We start from the raw sequence: 24,609 nt of genomic DNA, 5'->3' as shown, positions 1-24,609 counted from the left end.
CAACAGACACAGGAACCCCCCTCCTCTGCTCTCATTTCCCAGCATAGACACTAACCTCTTTCACTCTGTCATCAGCCTGACTCTCTCTCTCTCTCTCTCTCTCTCTCTCTCTCTCTCTCTCTCTAACAGCACCGACCATTGTTCATGTCCCTCCCCTCCCTCCACCCGGCCCCCGACCCAACTGTTGACCAACAACTCCACTCGCACATTCAACTGGGCTGAGGGGGGGGTGTCCTATTTTAAAATATCATCCAGAAATGATGGAGAAAAAAAAGTGTAGGGACACATGTTGGATGGTCTGAAAGAGATTAAAATAAAAAATAAATAGGCTAAAATAGAATAAAATACGACTCTTATATTAATATGCCAATAAGAGAATAAAGTGGCCAATGTTCAATTTAAAATAAAAGTGTTGCTTATTATTTCAGCAGTCCCATATTATTGTGCCATAACAGCAGGATGGATGTATATATGCTCCACACAGCAGCCACAGTGCTGCTGCTCGCTTGTGCTGCGTTTGTTGCTTTTCAGAATAAAAGCTTTAGAAATGGGTGTGCAGCCCGCGTGCCTTTCTAGCCCTCGGGGACATGCGGGAGCCTTCTGAATGGATGCTGCAGAAACTGCATGTGCATGTGCGTGTGCGTGTGCGTGTTAGTGAGTGTGTACTTACAATGAGACTATCTATACATCTATTATATCTATCTTAATATTTTTCACATTTGGTGTTTTTGACTATAATGAATTAGAATTAAAACTACTGTATGTATTTTATATACATATATATATATATATTCTAATTATTATAATAAAGACACTGCTACTAATGGGATTATGCAAAAACTGTATTTGTTAAATTAAAGAAAACAGAGGCCTATACCTTAACCTTTGTGTGTTGTTGACATCGACTTTACCCCATTGAACCCACTGCTGTGTAATAATAATAATAATAATAATAATAATAATAATAATAATAATAATAATAATTGCAAAATCAACCTTTTTTGTCTTCAAATATTTATTTTTCTTTTCTTCTGACCTTATTAAAATCCCAATATGTACAAAAGTATTGAAGTGGTAACCCTGTATTTTCCAACAAACTGAGCTTTTTAAGATTGAAATGACAAAACACATTAATAACCATCAAGAAGAAATAATTAATTCAGTCATTTTAGACTTCTGCAACAAGTCTTTATTCCAAAAAATCATGTTTATAAGCAATTATCATAAAGTTAGAGAAGAAGTGATGAAGTATCAAGTTGATAAATAATGTTAGTTTAAAGTTTGTTTTTTGCTGTTAGAAGGCCCAAAATGTGCTTATAGAGTTGGTCTCTTTAGACTAAGCCACTGTCAGCAATAATGAAATATTTTCACAATACTTAACAGAGTTTATATTATGATGATAATGGGTTTTTCTTTCTTCATTGTATGATTTAAGATCACTTTACAAACTGCTTTTAATAAAGTGCCTACACAGACTTTAATGCCAGCCAATACTGCTAATATGTTAAATAAACAAGAGAGATCACATTTCCACATGTTGTTAGTCGACACTGGTAATGTGTGTTAACCCACAGGACGAGGTGTTAATGTGTTTTAAGGGCAGGCTTACATTACAAAGTGTCACAGAGATACTGGAGTTGTTCAAAGGCTTTGTCAGTGACATCAACATGACAGCGCTCTCAGCTTCACACACACACACACAGGCCATACATCCATGTAGGCCAAGCTCATCCTCCAGACGACACTCCCCACTTGTGTTTCCCCTCAGTCTGCACTTACTTCCTCCCCTCTTCAAGAATCAGATAAAAGCATCTGTGCTCAGTGGATGATGATGAAAGCGTCCTCTAAATGCCATTTGCCAAAATGTTTTTGTGTCACATGCTGATGAATTTAGACCCTTCTGTGCCGCGATACCGGGCTGTTACAGCAAATCATGTTGACACACAGAACATCACCCCAGATTACGTTCCTCCATGTGGAAATGTCATATCTCTTTCAGTGGGGAGTTATTCATCCGACCCACCGACCTCTGCTGGTTTACTTACATTGTCATCTATGAATCACCATTTGTAACAAGCATTTTAAAGTTTTTAACAGTGTGGATCACAGGTTACTTTACACATTATGTGTTCAGGATGTCTTCCTGTTTGCTGTATTTCCCCCCGTTATTCAAGTTTGTTCCAAAATATAACTTAAAGGTGCTCTATGTAAGAATCAGAAATTGCTTGTTAACAGTGACACCTGCGGCATATTGGCATTAAAAAACGATTAAAACATGTTTATACATATTAAAACTTACATACAGTCCCTTTAATATAATATAATATACTCCTAAAACACATTTTCCTAAAGCTGATATCAGTAGGAGGGCACACTGTGGGTTGTTGTCAAGAAGGAATTCCCACTTAATTGTTAACCGTTTAACATCACGGCTCATAAAAACTGTTACACATGATCGATTTAATGGCACCGTTAATCTTTAAGATGATAATAATGTCCTAATTAGTGCTGTAATGTAATCAGACATCTTGTCATCCTACAGATTATACAGTATCTCACATCTGTGAAGCTCATTTAAACACTAAATATCTATACAGGAGTTTGTTTTGACTGCTTCAAACTGATACGAGCCAGACATGTGGTGATAGTAGTGTGTTAATATAGTAAACTGCTGCTACAGGGTGTTCATGACATTGGCTCAAATCTCATCTGTATTTTTGTAAAACATGAATTTGGAAGAACACCCTTTCCGTCTTCACGTTTCTGCATTTTGTTCGGCTCCTATGCATGAGCAATTTTCTTTTATTAAGCGTAAAACCTCGTTCCCAGTCGATCATGTAGACTGTAGTGTAGATTTCGATTGATTGCATCAGTCACTATCAGGCTATTCTGGAGCTGGTGACTATAAGGTCTCTCTCTCTCTCTCTCCCTCTCTCCGAGTCTCTGACAGAAGCTGTTGTTGAATGGAAGAGTGGCCTCTTTCAGTGTGGGTGTCCCCTCGGGGCCAACTGGGAGAGATAATCAGACAGGACAGTTACAGACAGACAGGCAGACAGACAGATGCTGTAGAACCAAGTTGTTGCTCCCTGACTCAGACCGAGGCACATTTGGCAACATTTTTAGATGAGCAGTTGTTATTGTCCACAAGTTATGAACTCACTTTTGTATAATAAGGACTTTCTATTCTACAAAATGTGTTATTCTCAGATTTTTCCCCCCTTAAAGTCAACAACGAATGGTGTAAATCCTGTCAGCAGGGTGGGTAATATTGTCCATAAATCAGTGCAGCACAGTGAGTCTTCTCTATCATCTTAAAAGTAGGTATAAACCATTAAACAGATTAGATTGGATTCGATTAGAAGAAGCCTTATTGGTTCCTGCATTAGAAAGTTGCAACACAATACGTTAAATAGGAGCAAAGCTTGATGCTCAAATTAAAAAAAATGTTGACGTCACTGAAACCCTCGAATCTTAAAGATATGGCCTTACCCTGTATATACTCTATGGTTGGTTAGTTGGTTAGGTATGTTATTTATTGTGTCATAACATAACATCCTACATTGAATTGCAAACAAAAAACTTTACAAATATAATCAGCCGCAAAAGAGCCTGCTTTCCTAAAACAAAAACTCATCAGAAATTAGGGAACTAAAAGTTGTAGCCCTTAGATATTAGAAAAATGAACAATTACACATGCAATCGACTTCAATCTCACTTAAATCACATAACAAACAAAGTCATTTCTCTTCAGGGAAACCATTATTTTCTGTAGTGAATGTACTTGAATGTAATTTTGTACACAGAAATCTTTAACTTTTAGTCAAATTCTGCTTCACATAAAAGGATCTACACTGTAGTTGTTTTTCATGAGACAATATGTTCATATGGTAATCTCTGAAATCTCTGAACTAATTTCTGTTGTTGTCACTCTGCTCTTACAACTCACTTTTTCCTCATTTTACTCTGAACAAACTGCTTTTGTTGCTGCTCGTTGCTTCCTGTGTACGCTCTGATTAAGTGTCTATAAATTGAGTTTTTTTAATCATTGTTGATAAAGAGTCGCACATTTATGAACATGTGAACAAAATCAACTTGAGCTTTACTTGAGCTCATATTTCAAAAGATTGCGTGATCATAACTGGCCTCATCTTTGGAAGTTTCCATCACAACGTTTCTGAGTACACCTGTATGTGTGCGTGGGTGTGTGTGTGTGTGAGGGATGGAGAGAGAGAGACATGGAAAATATAGGACAGAGAGAGAGAGAGCGAGAGAGAGAGAGAGAGAGACAGGTCTGGCCTGGGTTGGTTTGGGTTGGGCAGGTCAGTGCAGCAGCATTTGATTGTAAATAAGAGAGGAGTCAGTTCACACGCCGATCAAGTGACTGCCGGGAACAAGCGAGCCATTTGAATCAGGTGGCTATCTCCCTATCTGAGAGATCAGAGCCCTGTCACCCCCCCACCGGCCTCCTCCCTCTGCTCTCGTCATTGTGTGTTGCGCAGTAAAGGGACACACACACACACACATGCACACAAGTGAAATGACATGTCCCTCCCTGCTGGCTATAAGGGCAGGCAGAGTGGCTGGATGAGATTTCACTGTCTCACGTTAGGAGAGGTGAGGAAAGGAAGAGGAGATGAGAGGAGGAAAGAGGAGAGGAATACCCCCTGCAGTAGTATAACAGCCTGAAACCCCTCCTCTGTCATTGGCTCTGTTATCTGTCAATGTATAATGCGGAAACATCAGATATGCACGCATTGCACTCCATTGAAATAGGGGTGTAAGAAAATATTGAGTATTACGTTTTGTGATACTGTATTGATTCGCAAAAACACCATTGATTTTTAGTTATATACTTACATGCAAAGATTAACTCAGTCAATAATTTATTTCATTTGGAAAAAGATGCGTCCTCTCAGTGTCCTCTCAATGTAGTGCTCTGACAGCGATTGTGACAAATGCAAATGCAGATCCCACTGTTCTGATTGCATAAAAAGTCATCTTTTTTTTAATCCGATTTCATGCATATAATGGTGTGTTCTTTATACTATGACAGTTTTCCTAAAATTAGATTTAAAAAATCACAATATATCACTTTGCTTACAGTGTCGCAATATATTGAATCGTAACCCCTGCATCATGATACGTATCGTATCGTCGGATTCTTGACAATACACAGCCCTGCATTCAAAGCCGTACTTTATTTACTCTACTGTTTTTCTTGAGGTTTGAACATTGTGCTAGACATACTCCAGCTCTGATTTATTTATCTTAAACCTTTAATTTTATCTTTAAACAGCAGGAAAAGTGATCTGATTCATCCGTCAGTTATAGGGGTGTGACGTAGTATCGTGCCAGGAAATATCGCAATATAAAAACGTGACGATATGCATCGTCGAGACGAAAAAATGAAACGCAATATCAGGGCATAATAGGTACTACGTACATACAGGCTCTTCCTGCTGCTCTGTGAGGCCTCTATGTCCCAGCCTCCTTCAGTAGGCCTTGCTGCTCTGGGTCGGAAACTCGCTAACTGTAAACACGTGTAAGTTATTTAGTTGAGTTGTGAATGACTTTAGTTCCCTCTAGTAAGCCGTGTTTCAGACGTGAAGCGGTGATGCGCTGTTATTGACGAGGGTGCAGACTACGGAGCCTCCGTGTTATTAATTTATTATCTTCATAAAGTATAGGAGCAACGTAAGCCTCGGCTACACAAGACTGAAACTAAAGCTGGCAGTAGGCTGTGTAGTCTAACTGTTCAGGTTAGTTTGTCATGTATCTTACTGATAAACTGATCAGCTAACCCTAACGTTACCTGATGAGTGACATCAGCAGAGGACAGGAGGACAGAGGACAGGAGGAAGGACTGATACCATAAAAAATGGAGCTATAGGGCAAACAACAGCATTGCTTTGTATTTTGTCTTTTGAATAAAAGGCTACTTTTTCAGTCATATATTTTCATCATTCAAGTTTTGTTCAAATTATTCTTATAATATCGTATCGTATCGAGATCGTGAACCTAATATCGTGTATTGTATCGTATCGTGAGCTGAGTGAATCGTCACACCCCTAGTCAGTTATGTTTTCAGTTAATTGATTAATCTATAAAATGTCAATGCATGTCCCAAATAGTCCACAATGTCTTTGAATGCTTGTTTTGTCAAACCAACAGTCCAAACCCTGAAGATACAAAGATATAAAAGACAGAGGAAAAAAAACACAGTAAATGAGCAATTTTTTTGTCTTCTTTGCTTGAAAAATTACGTAAAATTATTAATTGATTTTCAAAATGATCGGCAATTAATTTGATCAATTGACTAATTGATTAATCAACTAATTATTTCTGCACTAAACAAAATAAATGGTGTCTTTAAATATATTACTAATGGGCCCCTCTGCTTGACCAGAGTCTGCTCTTCATTTAGTCTGCTTGTCACAATAAAGGCCGATGAAAAATGGACCAGATAAAGCATGAAAGACACACTCACACACACACACACACACACACACACTCCTTTTTTAATGTTGAGTCTTGACAACGACCCCCGGGGGAGACGATGATGTGTGACAGCTGCTGCCTGTTCATATTGATTAAATGACAGCCCGGATCATTTACCGATTTACCGACTGACAGAGCTCAAACGTGAGACGCAGCCCTGAGGGAGAGCTCAGCCCTGTTAGCCTGGACAGTTATCATCTCTGTCCCACTGTGACCGCACAGGACACACATTATTACACTCTTCATATAAGTGACTAATGCAGATTAAGTCACCATGACACACAGTCTAGCAGCAAATAAAGACCATAAAGATTTAAAGGAGTATTACTAACCAATTTGTATACCAAGTAAATGACAAATCAATATTTATATTTTTGTGTTTTAGGCCATAATATCTGTATAACGAAGTCAATCCTACTCCATCGCAGAGTTTAGCTATACATTTTGTTAGTAAAATTGTATTGCAGTGGTTAGGAATGATGGCCAAATCCATCAAATAAGACCCAGGTTGTTAAGAAAGTAGTTTCCTTTAAATATGTATTTGAATAGAAACGGTAAACTTGTTAAAAGCCTGATTTACAGAGCATTTTTGCAGGCTAAAAAACGAGAATATGTCAGAGCAGACTACAGCAGAAAAAATTTATCAGAATGGAACAAAGCAAGCAAGAGCAAAATGAAACTCAAAAATATATCAAGACATTAAAAACATCAAAATGATAAGAAAGCTCAGCACAGGATGTAAAATGGACTGAATGTAGCAGCGAAGATATGCAAAAAAAACAAGAGTCAGATGTGTTAATGATAGCTACTCACAAAAAGGATTTTATTATTACCCTTTAAGTATTCACAAAGGATGTGCTGTTAGAGTGTGAGAAGCTCTGCATATTAAAAGCTGCAAACTTTTTGAATAATTGGAGTGAGGTGACGAGAAGGTTAATGTGGAAGAGGAAGTTTGATTTGGAGCATTTTAGCGGCATGTCGGGTCTCGGCTTCTTGTTGAAGGAGAAAAGTTTTTTATAAAAGATTCTGTTTTTCGTCCTTGACCTTAAAATCACAATTTATTCTATTGCAAGGAAATTGGTTTTTACATTGTTAGTGCAAACATAACATACAGTAAAAAGACAGGAATATACACATTGGACAGATCAGGACAGGACGAGACAAGAGTGGACTGGACTCGACAGGAAAGGAACAAGCTGGACAAGTTGGGATATGGCTTTACAAAATATGACAGAGAAGCATATTATATGATAGAAGAAGACAGTATAGATCAGACAGGACAGGACATGAAATGGATGGTTATGATAGGACGGAAAAAGACAGGATAAAACTGGACTGAACTGGCAAGCAGGACAAGACAGGACATAATAGAGCAGGACATTACAGGACAAGGGAGGGGGCTGGTTATGATAGGACAGGACAAAAAAGGACAGGACGAGACAGGACAGGATATATGGCAAAATGGGGCAGATCAGGACTATAGAATAAGACAGAATGGGACACAGCAAGATATGAAAAATCAGGAAAAAATGGGCACGATGTGATAGACGAAACAGGACTGGACATTGCTGGACAGGAGAGGACAACAAAGACAGTTCAGGCCTGAGTAGGACAGGACACACTGCTGTCTTCCTTCCATCTTTTAGTATTATGTCCCTGTGTGTGTGTGGTGGTACTGGGACATAGACGGGGCATTTACTGTCCCAGTACTGAGAGTTTTTGTCTCGCTGTGTGCACGTAGAGTGTGTGGCCTTGGGAACGAGCCAGGTGAGGCTGTCGAGCTCAGATTAAAGCAGAGATGGATCAATCACGTCAGTCCCCGGGCTGGTGAGTGACAGCTAGCCCGGGGACACAAACATGGACACTATTGATTTTGAGTCTCCTTCCATCAGATCTTTCTGAGTTGCTCTTCTCAAGGCTCACGCACGCAGTCAAACATTTACAATTGATGATAGACCTTGTTTCTTCGACTCTGTCTGTCTTTCCGTCACTCTGTCTCGGTCTCTCGCACACTCACATGGTGTAGTTAGGACTCTTGCTGTGTGTGAATCTCTGTTAGCAGGAATGGCCCTCTGGCCATGTTTTCTAACGGGCCTACAGGATATTTAGCAGCATGGAGGGACCTCTCTATGGCACTTGAAGGAAGCTATTAGCAATAAAATGTTATATACTGAGTAGTTTACAGCTCGTGAAGAAGTGCAGCCTGAAAAAAGCTCAAACTCGTTGGTTTGTACAAAAACAAGAAATCACGCAGAGCTTTAAATGATCCAACAAATGTCACTTCTATAATTGACAGAAGTTGAAATGTATATTCAAAAGGAAAACTGTAACATAAAGTTTGACTGGACCTTTAATTATATTCTCAGTGTTCCTCAACATAGAAACGCTGGAGCCTTCCGGATACTAACAGTAGGTTTGTTGTGGCCATCAGTTGTAGTATTTCAAAGTATTTCAACTTTGTTTCTGAGAAATAGTTTTTTCCCGTCAGCTTGATGTCCGACTAGCTCTAAATACTACCATACCCTTTAGCTTTGGATGTGGTTGCTATGGAGGAGAAGCAAGAAACAGACCCGTCTGAATTCAAAACACTTTGACATTACAGTTGTGACCCAAAAACTACAGCATAGTTGACAAAATAGGTGAAAATCTGACTGTCATCCTAAGGAAAACGACAGTATCAGTTGATTCAGCAGATAGCTCAGGCTGTTTGCATACACCGTTCATTGCTATACCTACGGAAAAGTAACGCACTGTAATTCGTATATATCAACGAAATTAATTTGTATGTCATCCACGTAATTGTGAACCAGGAACATTTGCCGAACTTAAGTTACACCACTTCTGGAGTTATTTGAACCCAAACCACGATCATTTCTATGCTATTCAATTATAAAGTTCATCGTCATTAAATAACGCTGATCTCAACCTTTTGTCTGCATTTGCCATAGAGTGCTCCAGGGATGATGTATTTTTCTAGGCCAACCAGGAAGTTAGCATCGCCCTGGTTCCCTCGACTAAAAGCCAAAGGGATTTTTCTATTGGGTTTTGGATTATTGCAGAAAATAAGCTCTGTGGCGAACAAACGTTTATGATACTTACACGTTTTGTTCAGCGAGATAATCTCCACAAATGAACACCACTTTTATGATTTTTGAAGTGTTGATGCAATCACCAGAAATAAAAAGCTAACGTTATAGGCTATAAACAAACTATACGACGTTCGCATGAACGAGGCTGTAGAGGCGGACGAGTTGCCGTGATGACGTTTAGTAGTCTCATTTAGCCGCTTGTTAGCAACCGCCTGTTTTAAGTCACGTAAAAGCTTCAAAATTCACGAGTGGAGTATTTATTGATGTATTTTATGTCGTAAAACAAAACGTTAAAATCTCTTCAGCTTGTGTTAACCACAGACTTTATTTCAGGCATCTGACTAAAAACCCATTGACTGAAAGGTGCTAAAAGTGCTAAAATGCTAAATCATTTCTGGGTTTTAGGACTCATTCCTGTAGCTCTCCATTGTCCCACTCCGCGCCTTGCGCTGAAAAGTTGATAATATTTAAACTTTCACACGGGTCTAAAAACCACTAGAAAAACGCGACACACTTCGCAAGAGAGGAGCGCACGGCAGGCGTACCATGAGAACATATTGTGTTATTTAATTGGAGGACTTGAAACCAACCCACAATCTGAAAGTAAACTGATTTGAACTGTAAGCATACTTTTTAGTTTCAGCTCACCATTGGCAGAATTTTAAGTTCTTACTGAAATGCTTGTCGGGAGTCACAGATGATTTCTCCCCTTCAGTTATTATGTGCACACGGTTGTACCCTCTACCTGACAATTAATCAAAGAAACAGATATTTTCTTACACACTTGGCTTATCTTCTGTAGTGATGATTCAACCTAACGTTTGTCTGTGCCGAAATTTTACTTCTGGATGCCTAAAAATAACTTTTCCCACTTTGCAGCAGCAGAAAGGACACAGTGTGTGTTGAATCCAAGTTTTATATATTCTGTATGAAGAGAAGAGGGAAAATGTAAAAAAACAAACAAACAAAACAGCGTCAGTGTGGCCGGTGGATGATGGGAGGGGACGTCTGTATTGGGAGCAGTGGCCTAATAAGGCTAAATACCAGACTGTGAATAATCTCCCAGTAAACTGTCTACTCATGAAAAACACAGAGATGCAACAGCAGCAAGTCTCGCTTTCTGCCAGGCTGCCCCCCCCTCTCAACCCCCCCTTTACCGGTGTGTGTGTGTGTGTGTGTGTGTCTCTCTCTCTCTCTGTCCACACCGTTCTCTGTCTTTCTCTTCTTTCTTTACTTTCTCGCTCCTGCTCTCCTCACCCTCCTCCTCCTCCTCCTCCTCCTCCTCGCTCCTCGTCTCGTCTCAGTAAGTAGGATAAGGCTTGGAGAGCTCTGTCGTCGTGGTAACTGCCAGAAGTATTCAGTTTGAAGTTTGAGGAGGTCAGTTTGCGGGTCACACACACACACACACACACACACACACACACACATATGGAGGACCTGAGAGAGAGTCGTGGGCCCAGACCCCCATATGGGCCCTGGTCCTTATACACGAGGGGATGAGGAGGGGGATAGATGTTTTTGGAGGGGCCGCTGCAAAGCTCTGCATCTAAAACAGTTTTGGTACCAGAATTTATTCAATCTCTGGGACTGAAATTAAGCTGATTATGAGTGTCTGTATATCTGACTCTCATACTCTTTGTTGTAATTGGATTTTTTTTTTTTTTTTTTGCAGTTCAGCTACCCTGATGTTCATTTCCATTCCTTTAGTCTGATGATGCTTTATGCTGATATTCATAGTTAATGAATGTTTCATAGTATAAATCTTTGAAAAATGGAAGAAAACCTGAGTGTTCTTAAGAAAAGTGGAAGTTAATGAGTCAATACCACAATGTAAAATACATTACTACAAATTAAAGTAAGTTACTTTCATGAATCTTTCTTTACTTTTAATTGGATTTAACTGAGAAAATACTTTACAGTTGGTTTTACTTTCTTAAAAAGCAGTGATTGAATTGATTGAAGTATTTAGAAAATAGCAATAACACACTGTAAATATACAAGTAAAGTCTACAGTGCAACATTAAGTAAAAGTAGTAGCATTATTGACAAAATGTTGGCTCATCATTATTACGGAAGCATTAACATGTAAGCAGCATTTAATGTTGTAGCTAAGGTGAAACTAATTTATACTTTTTTAACTACTTTATAGAACTTTGGATAGTTTAATTATATTTTCTAAGCTGATCGTGTGTTTTTATATGTAAAACTTAATCTAAAAAGTAGCCATGAAAACAGGCTGACAAATAAATGTTGTATGGTATTATGTTTGCCTCAAAAATGAAGATGCAGTGCAAATATAAAGGCACAGTCACACATGCCCAAAATTAATATTCACTTCCATTCTATGTGAGCGAAGGGGCGCAAAAACATTTGCTTCCGGTTGCGAAGCAAATTTGCATCTTTGGATTCACCTGGAGCTCAACTTTGGTGAACTTTGGTTCACCAAACTTTAGTTCAAACAATGCACAGTGACGTACAGTTATGTTTTCAGGAATTATGTGACTCAGAAGCCAGTACAGGACCAGCGCTGACCCAAAAAACAAAAACATAAATTCTGGCCCAGCCGAGGTCAAACGGTCACCAAAGGTTTTTATACTGTTGTCAATGAAACTTTGTTGTTGCTGTGACTGTGGGCCAAACTCTCTCCATGCTCACAAACAGCTCTGGCTGTGTTTAGACTCACATGGACACCTTAAACACTCATTTGGAGTATTTCACCCCACTAAACACACCCATCCTCCACTGCAGGTGCAGTCCCCTCACACTCACATAATGTTCAACTGTAAACTAAACACATGTCTGTGAAGCTACCAGAACCTTCCTCTGTGCTACAAAAACAGCTAAATTTGACAGATTTCTAGTATTTTCTGTGGGGTGAATGATGTGGGCATTGGATCATATATGAAGTTTCCATTCTTCTGGCACCATAATATGAATTATTTGTGTTTAAAGGCCAGTGAGGCTGCGTCAATACCATTTAATTTCTGGTACTAGAGGTAACTGAGGTTATCAGAGCAGTTTACAGCACTGATGAGAAATATCTAGTACAAACTTTCTTAACTTCCTTTCCCCCCCTCTGTGTCTCTCTCTGTCTCTATCCTGGGTGGTTTCTGATGTAAATGTTTTCAGTCAGTTGGCGGCTGAGTCTCAGCAGGTGGTCCACCAAATCCACCATCACCCCCGGCAACCCCTGTCCAGCCAATCCAAACGCTGCCCTGCCCGCCACTCCGCTTAGTTAGCCCTGACAGGACCCTGTATGTGTGTGTGTGTGTGTGTGAGGGAGAGGAGCAGTACTCAGAGGACGGGGCGTGTTCTTGGAGTGGTCATTAAAAGTTTATTAAAAAGTCTTCAGCCGTTGGGAAAATGTGTCAGTGAGCATGGAAGCAGTTGTGCATAATGTGTGTGTGACTAAGCTCACTACAGTTACTTCCTTACCTCAGAAACACAATAACTTTCTCACCTCTGTGAGGAAACTTCTCACTTCCATCCATCCAGGATTTTCTCTTTCTGGCTGTTCTCATAAACCGTTCATAGCTATACGAAAATTAAATGCACTGTAATTCATATACATCCCACAAATTCGTCAATCTTTTCCTAAACCTAACCAAGTTGTTTCCTGTGAAGACATAAGTTTATTTTGAAAAGACTGGAGCTGAAATTGACACGTGCGTCACATGTTGCTAGACATTTATAGGAAAAGGCATGAAAAATGAGGAATAACTTTTCTTAAGAAATCATATAAACCGTTGTAGGAGGATACGTTGCATCATTGACGACCTTGAATCATCAGGCATCTCTATCAGACCTTAAGAACACAAATTTTCCTGAAGAATCGGAGAGTGAAATTATTGGGAGAAACAAAACAGCTCCTTAAGTTAAGGAGTGTGTTGATTAGATTCTAGCTGATTAATGATACTCATGATTACTATCACTCATTTAGGTAAACTTCTTCTTTGTGACTGATAATCATTTGGAGCACAGTGACAGTGAAAGTAAAGACATCAGTGGTAATCTGATGCTAACTCTCCCTCCGCTTCTATCAGATATTGATTGAAAACTGTTTTATTTTTTTCCAGCCCGTTCTCATTCCCAGTGCGTCAAATACCGAGGCTTTATCACGGGCGGAGGCGTTTGATACGTTCGTCGCACAAGGAACCCTTTCTGTTATCCGGGAGTGTGGTGATGTAGTTTAAAGAGCGGAAAGACACACAAAGGGCGCTGTTTGTTCGTGTCCCGTGTTCCCAACGTTCAGTTTCATTTTCACTTTACACACCACCATGTAGTTTTGATGCCTATAAACCTAAAGTGATGCCGAGGGGCACGACAAAGCGGCAGAGTTTAGATGAGAATGTGTTGACATTTTCACCATCATAATATAAGATTGTGAAAATGATGTGCTCGTTTGAGTTGATTTCGAACTTAAAAGCTTAAAGTTCCCTGCACATCAGAGGAAGGAGCAGAGAGATGCAAACGTATGAACCTGATGAAACGTTTTTACCTTGAATTCTATGAATCAGCATCAACAACTGCCAGACAGCATCTCATTAGAATAGGTGTATGTTTCTCCCGTGCATCTGTCAAACTGTTCTTTCACCTCATCAGTACTTCAAATATGGGCCATTTTCCACCCTTTACTGTCTGTATGCCCTCCCTCTCTATTTTCGTCTTTCCCCTCTGTGAGTGATGTGGTAACGATGATGGCGATCACCTGAAGACTTTTTTTCCCAGTGTGTGAGAGTGAGAGAGGCAGTGGATGGATGGTGTAAATGTCTGAGCTATCATCAGCTTTGATTGGCTTTGAGTGGCTCTGAGTGCTGGGTCCATCCCAACCGCTTCCCGGGGTCCTCAGGAGCAGCGGCTTGTGTGTTTGTGTATGTGTGCATCATGCTGCCATGCCATTTGTGTCTCTCTGTCTCTTTGTGTGTGTGTCTCAGGATTTCTGCATGCAGATATGTGTCTGTATGACCATAGTCATTTAAGTCCCTGTATGCCCTATAAACTACAAAACCATACCAGGACATCAGGCACGCCGAGAGGCTGTAATTGAACTAAAGGATGCAGGTTGAAACTGTGTCACCAAGCAGTTTTTTCCCTTATACCAAAAAAGACAATATTCCTACTGCTAATGAGAATGAATGTTCCACTAATATTTCCGTTTACATGCAGCCGTACATACTCCAATTAACGTGTGCCAGTGGTAACAGTTTTCTACCGTTGGCGGACTTGTTTGACTCTGCAAAAACAGCCTCCCTCTTTCATTCCTTCAACTACTTTCTTGAAAAGGTCAGCGTTGCGATATTTGCACACATCCCAAAACCTGTTGATATCCGAGTCTTTCGTAATGTTTAAAGTAGGTGTGTTTCTCCTTTCCGATCACAAACGTGGGCTTTTCTTTTGGGCATGCATATCTGCAAACTGTCGGCTAATTGGTTTGTGTTTAACGCACAGAGCTGGCTGTAAGCAGGCTAGAGGCCGTGTATCGCAAACTGCAGTAAAATCCCCAATTCAGACGCAAATTCCTAATGTGCTGTATACATGTCCAAAGAATAATATCGGCATATCCCACATGCATACTTGCCAACCTTGAGACCTCAAAAATGGGGAGGATTTCAAAACCAAAGTTGGGGTCCTCCCCCTGAAAATATGTAGTTTCAGAAATTTCCTGCATTCTGGTGACTTTTAAAGAATGAAAATAACAAAATAAGAAGTACACTGCAACAGCATTTTTATTCTAAATAGGCCTACTTTTAATTTTACTTTAATTCTCAGGAAAGAATACTGAATATTTCCGCCCCTCTGGCGTGAACCAATATTCATCAGTTTTTATCCATTCATTAATTTTGTTGCCCCTGCTTGAGTATTTTATTTCAAGGCTCTTTCAGACACAACGCAACAACGGTACCACTGCGCTCTGAAAATCTGTTATTTCCAATGGTTTGCACCGTGCCACGACAGCTTTTCACTGCGTCGAGCAAAGCCCTATTTGGGTGCTGCAGGCTGTGATGTACGGCAAGCGCAGCTCAACCTGCGTTGTGTCGGTCGCGAGCGCATATATATATATATCTATGGTCGCAAGCAGCTTTCTTCCTCTGGGAACCGACATTTGGTGTAACTCTATTGTCGTCTGAGTGGAAACTGTAGCGCTTATACACACTGTGCCAGAAACAGATTGAGATAACAAAAAGGAGAAAAGGTGAGATAAACGGGAAAAGTGTGATACCGAGAGGAAATCGGGAGAGGACAATGAAAAACGTGGGTCTCCCGGGAAAATCGGGAGGGTTGGCAAGTATGCACATTGTCATAGTCTGAATAATAGTGGAATATTAGCGCGCATGTAAACGTAGTCTCTGTACGTAATAAACACATGCAACCAATAAACAACTCAATAATAAAGAAAAAATGGCGACCCATTTCCTCCAGGCTCGAGAGGAAGTATCATCAACCTCATTACCTGACTCGTCCCGCCCTCCTCTGAGCTCCATACATACCAAAGACACCACTGGAGGGAAGAGAAAGGCTCCCAGTTAATGTTTAACCAGGCTATGTAAAGACAGAGTCAGATAGCTGAGCTTAGGAGCAAATACGCTCTGTGTGTGTGTGTGTGATTGTGTGTGTGTGTGTGTGTGTGTGTGTGTGGGAGGCAGTGATATACTGCCAAAAATCTTAACTAATCTGACTCGATGTATTGCTATTACATTTATGTGTGATCAACATCACAACTATACACAGGGCAAGGCTTCAGGAACTTTCTCAGCTAATCTCAAAGCTGAAATGAAATCTCAATTTAGTGATTAATTGAGCGTTTCGTTGTTGATATTGATAAGACAAGGTGTCATCGGGGTCGTAAAACTTTATCAACAGGTGGAAGACCATGTCAAATGTGTATTTAAAACTGTACATTTGTCAACTGGAGTTCCTGCAAGGCGCCAAATATAGCTACAAATATGATTATCACACTGCACCCCCTGTAGGTGTGTGTGTGTGTGTGTGTGTGTGTGAGAGAGAAAGTGTGGCGCATCCATATATGCATACATGGACGTCTGCATGTGTGTTAAAAAAGAGAAAGAGCTCTTTTTTTTGGCCAAGTTGGCATTACTTGCACCATGTGTGTGTGTTAGTGTGTGTGTTGGTGTTTTTGTATAGAAAGTGCTGTGTGCAGTAGAACGGGGGATTTGGTGCCATCAGCACAGTGATGTCAGCACACAGAGACAAACAAAGCCAGAATCCAAACCCTCTCCCAACTACCCACAATCCCCCTGGACGCTGTGGGGGCCCTGCCTGGGGGCCCGCTGCCGTTAGCACACACACACACACACACACACACGTTAACACAAGCTCACACACAGAAATTAACACACACATGCAGATGGGTTCACGTGGTCGGTAAACACACACATACATGCATACATGGGGTATAGGCAGCGTACACTCAAGCACACTGATACTGTATATGCATACATGTGCTGAATTACTCATGCAAGTCCACTCAAATGTATAATAGTATCAGTACACTCATGAATACATGTAAAAATACATGTATAACTGGTCATCATCAGTCTTTCCTTATGTTCGTTTTCACCGGACTAAATCTGGGTTATTGGGTTTATACGCACTGGTTCATTCTGGAAAGTAAACCAACACAAAAGTGCTTTTTAGGAAAATTATTATATATATATTTTACAGTACTTTAGGGAAATAAACCCAACTGTAAAGCAAAGTAATTTTGTTTTGGAAAGTTAAAGCTACTCTAAAAGTACTTTTTGGGAAACTAATTCCAAGTGTAGGAAGTAAACCCAACTGTAAAATACATTTGGAAAACCAAATGTTTAGTGTAGTATTGTTTCAGAAAGTAAAACTCTACTCTAAAAGTATATTTTGCCAAGTAAAATCAACTGTAAGACAAAGTATATTTTGGGAAGTAAAATGAACAAACTATAAAGTACCTATAAGTAAAGCAAAAACAACTGTTAAATACTTTGAAAGTTCGATACTGTTTTAGAAAAGTAAAACCGACACAAGCTATGGCGTCGTGAAGCAGTCAGGTCCTCTTGTCAACCCCTGGTTGGACGCTGCACCGTGTCTCTGTATTAACTCTGTAACAGCAGTGAGAGAGCAGTCAAATGAGAAACACACCTCTGTTTGCTTTGGACTGGCCCTCTGTCACTCAGCGCCAGCCTCAGCCGCATGCCTTGCAAATGGGGAATGACATTACTGTTATTGTATTCGTGGTGGACTTCATATGAATATACTGTGACTGTATTGAGGCAGACGTTAATGTAGGTGTGATAACGTGTTTAGATAACATAGCGCAGGCTGTTTGATGGAAATGCTTATCTTAAGGGCCCAGGAAGTTGGGTCAAACTGATATGGCGGACTACTTAGAGATGCTGAAAACTACAGCTACAAAATATTGACAGCGTCAATTCAGAAATATCAATATTTGATTTGTTTACAGCGGCAGCACTGTTCCCTACTGGGTTTCTATTACCAACTGTTCCCTTTATACAGTATGTTCTAGTTCAGTGTCAAGGCAGTAATGGTACCTACCTTGCTCTACTCATTAAGCTACATGAGAATTCAACCCCTTAACGTCACTGGCTACTCACATTATATCCATACCTCTTCATACCTATGTTAAACACTATTTTGAACACAATATTTTATGTTTGCCCTTGCCATACCTACCCCACAAGCTATATAACAAAACCTGCTAAGTCTCCAAAGGAATGATGTTCACATTAAAAACTCTGCAGTACTTAATTTACATGCAATGCCAACATTTATTACAATTATCTAGAGAGACAAAAAGTGACACTGTGTCTTACTTTCGCATGAGAGACCAACATTTTATTTATTAAATTACTATATTATTATCATCAGAGCTGGCCCTGATGATGGTGATGCTGCGGGCCACACAGAAAATAGGGCCACATAGTTATGTTGTGGGCTTTTTTGGTAATATTTTGAAATGATAGTATTAAAATAGTATTATTAAAAAATGTGAAAGTTATGCATTTACATTTTTTTTTCTTCCTTCAATAGGGGTGCTCCTAGTATACGCTTATACTGCCTATGCCTAGGGCCGGCTCTGATCATTATTACCACCATATCTATGATCTTTACCTAAATTTAACCAAGTTGTAATGATGCAAATACTGTAGTTGCAATGCACACGTACTATACGACTCATATAAGTCAGGTTTCCATCCAAATGTCGTGCCAATTTTAACCGAATTTCCAGAATTTCAGCAAAACAAAATGCAAATGAATGCCTGTTTACATCCACTACTGGTATGTGACTATTAGGAGATGGGCGCTAGAGGTGCTAATGCTGCAGTCGGGTACCATTAAACCATTGCAGAAGAATAGGGTGCAACAAGATGACGCAATCAAAAGAGCAACAGTCAAACCTTAAATGGTGGAAAACCGTGTAGGAAACATGGATGAAATATGGCATATGTTTGTTTCAAGTATTAATATGAGGATCTGAAGTTTTGTAGTCTCTTCAGTTTAGAGGACGCTTGTGGGACAAATAATTCAAGATGCTTCATGTACGTCATGATTTACCCACTTAGTCTTTCTTTCCATCACACTTTGTCACATTTCGTTGTCATCGAAAGATCATTTTTCCAACCTCAGACGAGCATAAAAAAGATTTTGTCAAAATGTCCGTCTTTTTTTTTATACTCAAATTGCACAAATTGCAAAATGCACTTAAAAACATTCATAAATTCCCATCACTGAATGCAACATCTGAGGTTTTGTAGAATCATCCGATATCAAGGTCCTGCCATTATCATTTTAACAGAGCAAATTATTTAAAAAAAATATCAGCATAGTTAAATATTTTTAAAATGGTCTGTTTCCCCGAGAGATTTACAAAAAAGCAAACTTGAAACTGTTATTTTCATAACGTTCGGGACTTTTGGATCGCTTGGTTGCACTAAAAAGAGTTTAGTGTGTGAATAACTGTAATATATTGTCTTAAGAAGTTTCTGTCAGCTGGATGGTGTGACTGTCTGAAAGAACTGTAAGGCTTTCTGTTTTAATGCTGCTATCTCCTCGTCGAACTGTTACACAACAATTAGCAACTGTTGCTGTTTGTCTCTGCTCTTTAAATGCCCTTCTGTCCAAAACAGTAGGAGACAGACTGGGGCTGATAGTGTGTGTGTATGTGTGTGTGTGTGTGTGTGTGTGTGTGTTGCTTTTTTGGGCAGTGGGATTGGGGTAACTGGGCATGCTGGACCCAAACAGGTCCTCATTGTGCTGCAGGAGGAAGAGCCGGGTCGTGCTGCACCCTATTCAGCCAAGTTTGGAGTGGGAGTGTGTTTGTGTGTGTGTGTGTGTGTGTGTGCACATTTTCGACCCACATAATGAGGGAGTTCTTCATATTCAGATGGCTGCTAGTAGATTTGCTGCTACATTAGTTTTAACCGAAGCTTCACATCAGTTTAACACCAAAGAGTCCGCTTTAACGTTCCACTAAACTTTCCTGCAGTGCATTAAGGGAAGAAAGTCAGCGAGTTACTAGCCTGAACGGTACTTGTTGCCTGGTAACACAACTTCGTATCAGGAAGCAGTGTGAACTGTTGTGGGTGTGTACGGATTCACTGTGGACTTTTAGTCTCTGCAGATTTTTCACCAAGGTTGAGTGAAATCTTCAAACACATCGGCTCTACTAAATACATTGGATATATAAGTTTGTGGTACTTTTTATGGTGTTTCAATACAGCGCTGATCACCTGTCAAACTAGTAGTCTGAGCTTCTATAGGTGGCAATCTTGCTTTTCTGTTTGGCCATCACTGCACGCCATGCTTCTGCCCTGATCCTCCTCTAAATACTGCAAAATATAATTTCCTTTATGCATGAGGATTTCCGTAATGACAACCTGCAACACTGTGCTGTAAAGAATCAGATCACTGGTCATCACTTTAAATTATTATTTTCATTTTGTTTTGTTTCTCCAGTGATGTAACAGGAGAGTGGAGACACGATCAAGAGACCTGGACAATGCGTGAACCGGATGGGAAAATGGGAACTGGTAGGTTTAGGGAACACACACCCAAACACACACACACACACACACACACACACACACACACACACAATGAGTCCTATAGAGAGACACAGCAATGCCCTGGAGGGTGCCAGTCATGCCCAGCTTCCGCTGCGCTCCAAATTGAGCGTGGCACAGAGTGTATGAAGTCAGCCGTCTGGAAGAGAGCCAAGCATTGTTCTTCTGAGCAGCTGGATGGTAATTACTAGAAAGAGAGAGAGAGAGAGAGAGAGAGAGAGAGAGAGAGAGAGAGAGAGAGAGAGAGAGAGAGGGGAGCCCTGCCACCTCACTACTGTTGCTTCTGCTTCCCCTCCTGGTGCATGTATCATATTGGAATATACATTATACTGTATATACAGCATATAGTAAAGCAGAGCTGGGAGTCCTGTAAATCTTCAGAGCACATTCTCCCTACATAATATACACAAGGATCAGTGGAGTAGTTGTGCATCAAAAGGACATGAAACTATGGCTCCAGTCAGTATTTGTCATAATATACGACATTGAGGGTTTCCTTTCACAAGTTAAACCCATGCACAGAACATAAACATTAAAAATATCATGGAGTATTGTGCAGGGAGATGGAAAACAAAGCCCCAAGGTGAGCTTATTTATTACCTAAATCTATTACCTAAATACTATTAAGCAATAGCAATATCAGCAATAGCAATAAAGCAAAACTTTATTTATAACATTTTATGACAGGGGAGATACAATAAGGCTTCATAAAAGAAAACAATATAGTATACAAACAAACAAATAAAACTATCAGATGTGGTTTGACTAAAAAACCAAGTACATTTACTTAAGTACTGTACTTAAAGGCAGGGTTGACGATGTTATCCAGTATATATATTCTTTAAGAATATAACACATTAAAAGAAGCCGTTCTGCATAATAGAGTTTATAGAGTACTGTACAGACCTGCTCTATATGAAAAGCATCTTGAGATAATTTGTTTTATGATTTGATGCTAGATAAAAAAATAAATTGAATTGAATAATAAATAAATACTTTTACTTTTGATACTTTACGTACATTTTGCTGATAATGATTCTACTTTTACTTAAGTAACATTCTGAATTCAGGACTTTTACTTGTAATGGAGTGGTTTTAGACCGTGGTATTTGTACTTCTGCTTACGTAAAAGATCTGAGTACTTCATCCACCACTGAAAAAAAGTTTGCACAGTTGTCATGGAGATACACTGTAGTCTCATCACATGACTGTGAAGTACAAAACTGAGCTTTATCCATGACAACGGAGCAAACCGCTGAAGGAGACCTTGATGTTTTCAAGGTCAAGATGCCTTTTAAATTACAAACAAATCTAATGTGCAGGAGAATTTTTTTTTTTTATTTTGCTTTAATGTTAATGTAAGAGCAAATTTAATATAATCTAGCAAGTTATTGGACAATTAAACTAGTCAAGAAGCTTCACCAACATTTTATTTAACCCTTGGAACAACCTAAAGGCCTTTGCTAGATGACTAAAACATACAATAGGCTCACAGTTGGTAAGCAGGTACGAGATGACTAAGATTTATAGACAATAAGTTCAATTTTGTAATCAATTCTGAAATTAACCAGAAGCCAATGCAGAGATGTGAAAACAAGTGTGATGTGATCAAATCTGTTGTTTCTTGTCGGGACTCTGGCGGCAGCGTTTTGACTTAGCTGCGCCTACAGTCTTATTTGGTCAACAAGAGACACTCACAAAAAAAAGAATTAAGAAGATGTATTAAAATGATATACACCTAAAAAACATGAACAAATAAAACCATCTGTTGCTGATTCTAATATGTTTTTTCATTCACCATTACAAACTAAAACATATTATATTTACTTAAAGAACTCCATCCTAAACTACAGTACACTTGAACATACATCTTAATCCTCAACTTTTTCTCTACATAATTACCTCAGTGTTTTTCACAACTCTAAGCAAATGTGTTGTGTATATTTATCTGATTTAAAAAAGAAAGCGATAGACATAAAGTGGGTCATGTGATGCTGGTGGAAGATAGAAGATAGAGAGAGAGGGTGGAGAGAGCTTTGCAACCATCCAGGCCTGCGGAATGTGTCAACTCGCTGTCAACTATGTTCTGCTTTGTCATGAGACCGCAGAGCACTGGAAACACGTAAAGTTGCCTTTTTCACACCTTGGACTCCTTCCTCCCTCCTTCCTCCTCCTCCTCCTCCTCCTCCTCCTCCTCCCCCCCCCCTCTTCCTCACACTCACACACAGTGGCAGCAGTAGCCAGGCCAGCGCTGGTGCAGCTGTGACCAGAACAATAGCATTCTTCAGGTTTTAAACGCCTGGCACTTAGATTCCTAACAGTCAAATTCCTGGCGGGGAGAAGCTGGGGGTTGCTATAGGACGCCGAGAGCTGAGAGACGCCTTGTAAGGAGGCGTACAGCTGTAAAGCGCTGTGTGATTTGTGTTTTTTATGAGGAGGATGGATGGGTTCATGGGGACGATGGGGGGGGGAGCTCTGTTGTTCCACCTCACGTCCTCTTTTCCTCAGATGTGACATTTCCAACACTCCAATTTTAGCAGTTTAGGTCGAGAGGCATCCTGCTGCTTTTGTCGGGGCGTCATGTGTCAGTAGAGGCACCTGTTAAGTCAACGTGTGTGTCTTGTAATGCGTTTTTGGCACCACATGTGCCATAAACGACACAGATGTGTTGAACACGACACATTAGTTTTAAGAGTGTTAAATTAGGTGTTAGCAATGGAAACAAACAAGGGCATGTTGTATGACAGTCAGGTAGATTTCTTGTTGTATAATCCACATAAGAGGCAGAAAACGTACACATTTTATCTATTAACCAGTGAAGAATTTGATCTTTCAGCCTAGACAGAGAAATAAACGTATATAGTACATTAAATGGGTCACACCAAAACCATAAAAAATGTCCAATTTTGTTTGTTTGTTACTTACATAAAACATTTTTGCATGTATTTATACAGAAGTTTTGTAAAGTCTCATGAGTCCCTTATTAGCTCTTCTTCTTTTGCTAATTCAAACAGTGCTTGTGCTGCTAAAATTACCTCACTGACAATTAATCCATCTTTTTCCATCGCTTTTATTCTGAAATCCTGAGGATAAGTGATTTTAGTGATGTTAGTCGGAGAAAATGAAAAGCCCAAACTCTGTGCTTCTCACATCATGTGTGCATCCTCTGGTGGCTCCACTTCACACAGCACCGAGCTGCCCAACTATCAGCCCATCTGAAATAACCCCAAAAATAATGATTCTCTCATTAACCACGCCTGTTTCACAATTTAAATATAAATGAATCTAATTTAGAAAACCTCGGCCGCGATGAAGGAGACTCATTTAGAGCCAATCTAAAATTAATGAGGGCATCTGGAGAGAGGGAGAGAGTGGAGAGGGGCCCTGCGTGGCTTAACAGATACGGGAGTTAACAAGCTACTGTACTTTAAACACTGGAAAATCCCCATTAATTTTAAAGTTAACGCACTACTGTACTCTGAACGGTGGCAAAAGAGCTTTAATGTCGGTTCAGACACATTACAGCGACATCTTCAGACTGACTCTTGGCCTCTAGCTGTCAAACCTCCTTCATGTTAGTGTATAAGCCCGCATTTATCAGACTCTGCCTGGTCATACGGAATTATAACTTTCTGGACATTTTTTAATATAATGGCACATGAATCTGTTTTTGCATGTGTGCAGGATTCAACCCTGAGACCATAATGCTGTCAGATTTACCATCAAAGCAATGTCCTGTATAGAATTACAGACAGAGGTAGCAATAGAGCACTACAGGAATGAGTCCTAAAACACGGAAATGAGTTCACATTTTAGCACTTCTGGTTCCCTCCTCTGGAAAGTAATGTTTTTTTTGAATGGCTAGATGCCTGAATTAAAGTCTGTGGTTAACACAAGTTTAAGAGATTTTAATGTTTTTGTTCTACGACATAAAATACATCAATAAA

General features: G+C 39.8%; 1 long non-coding RNA gene across 2 annotated transcripts in view; it reads left to right on the top strand.

Moving 5' to 3' along the window:
• The window catches only part of LOC119488415, a 174,117-nt gene that overhangs the window by 135,607 nt on the left and 13,901 nt on the right, over window positions 1–24,609 (top strand). For both annotated transcript variants that reach the window (XR_005206966.1, XR_005206965.1), the window contains one exon: window positions 20,556–20,629. This is a non-coding gene — a long non-coding RNA (uncharacterized LOC119488415). The remainder of the gene's footprint in view (window positions 1–20,555; window positions 20,630–24,609) is intronic.

The sequence above is a fragment of the Sebastes umbrosus genome, chromosome 5 (assembly GCF_015220745.1).
Source record: "Sebastes umbrosus isolate fSebUmb1 chromosome 5, fSebUmb1.pri, whole genome shotgun sequence".
NCBI classification, from domain to species: domain Eukaryota; kingdom Metazoa; phylum Chordata; class Actinopteri; order Perciformes; family Sebastidae; genus Sebastes; species Sebastes umbrosus.
The sequence above is the reverse complement of the archived record's forward strand: the minus strand, read 5'-3'. Positions and strand labels throughout refer to the sequence as shown.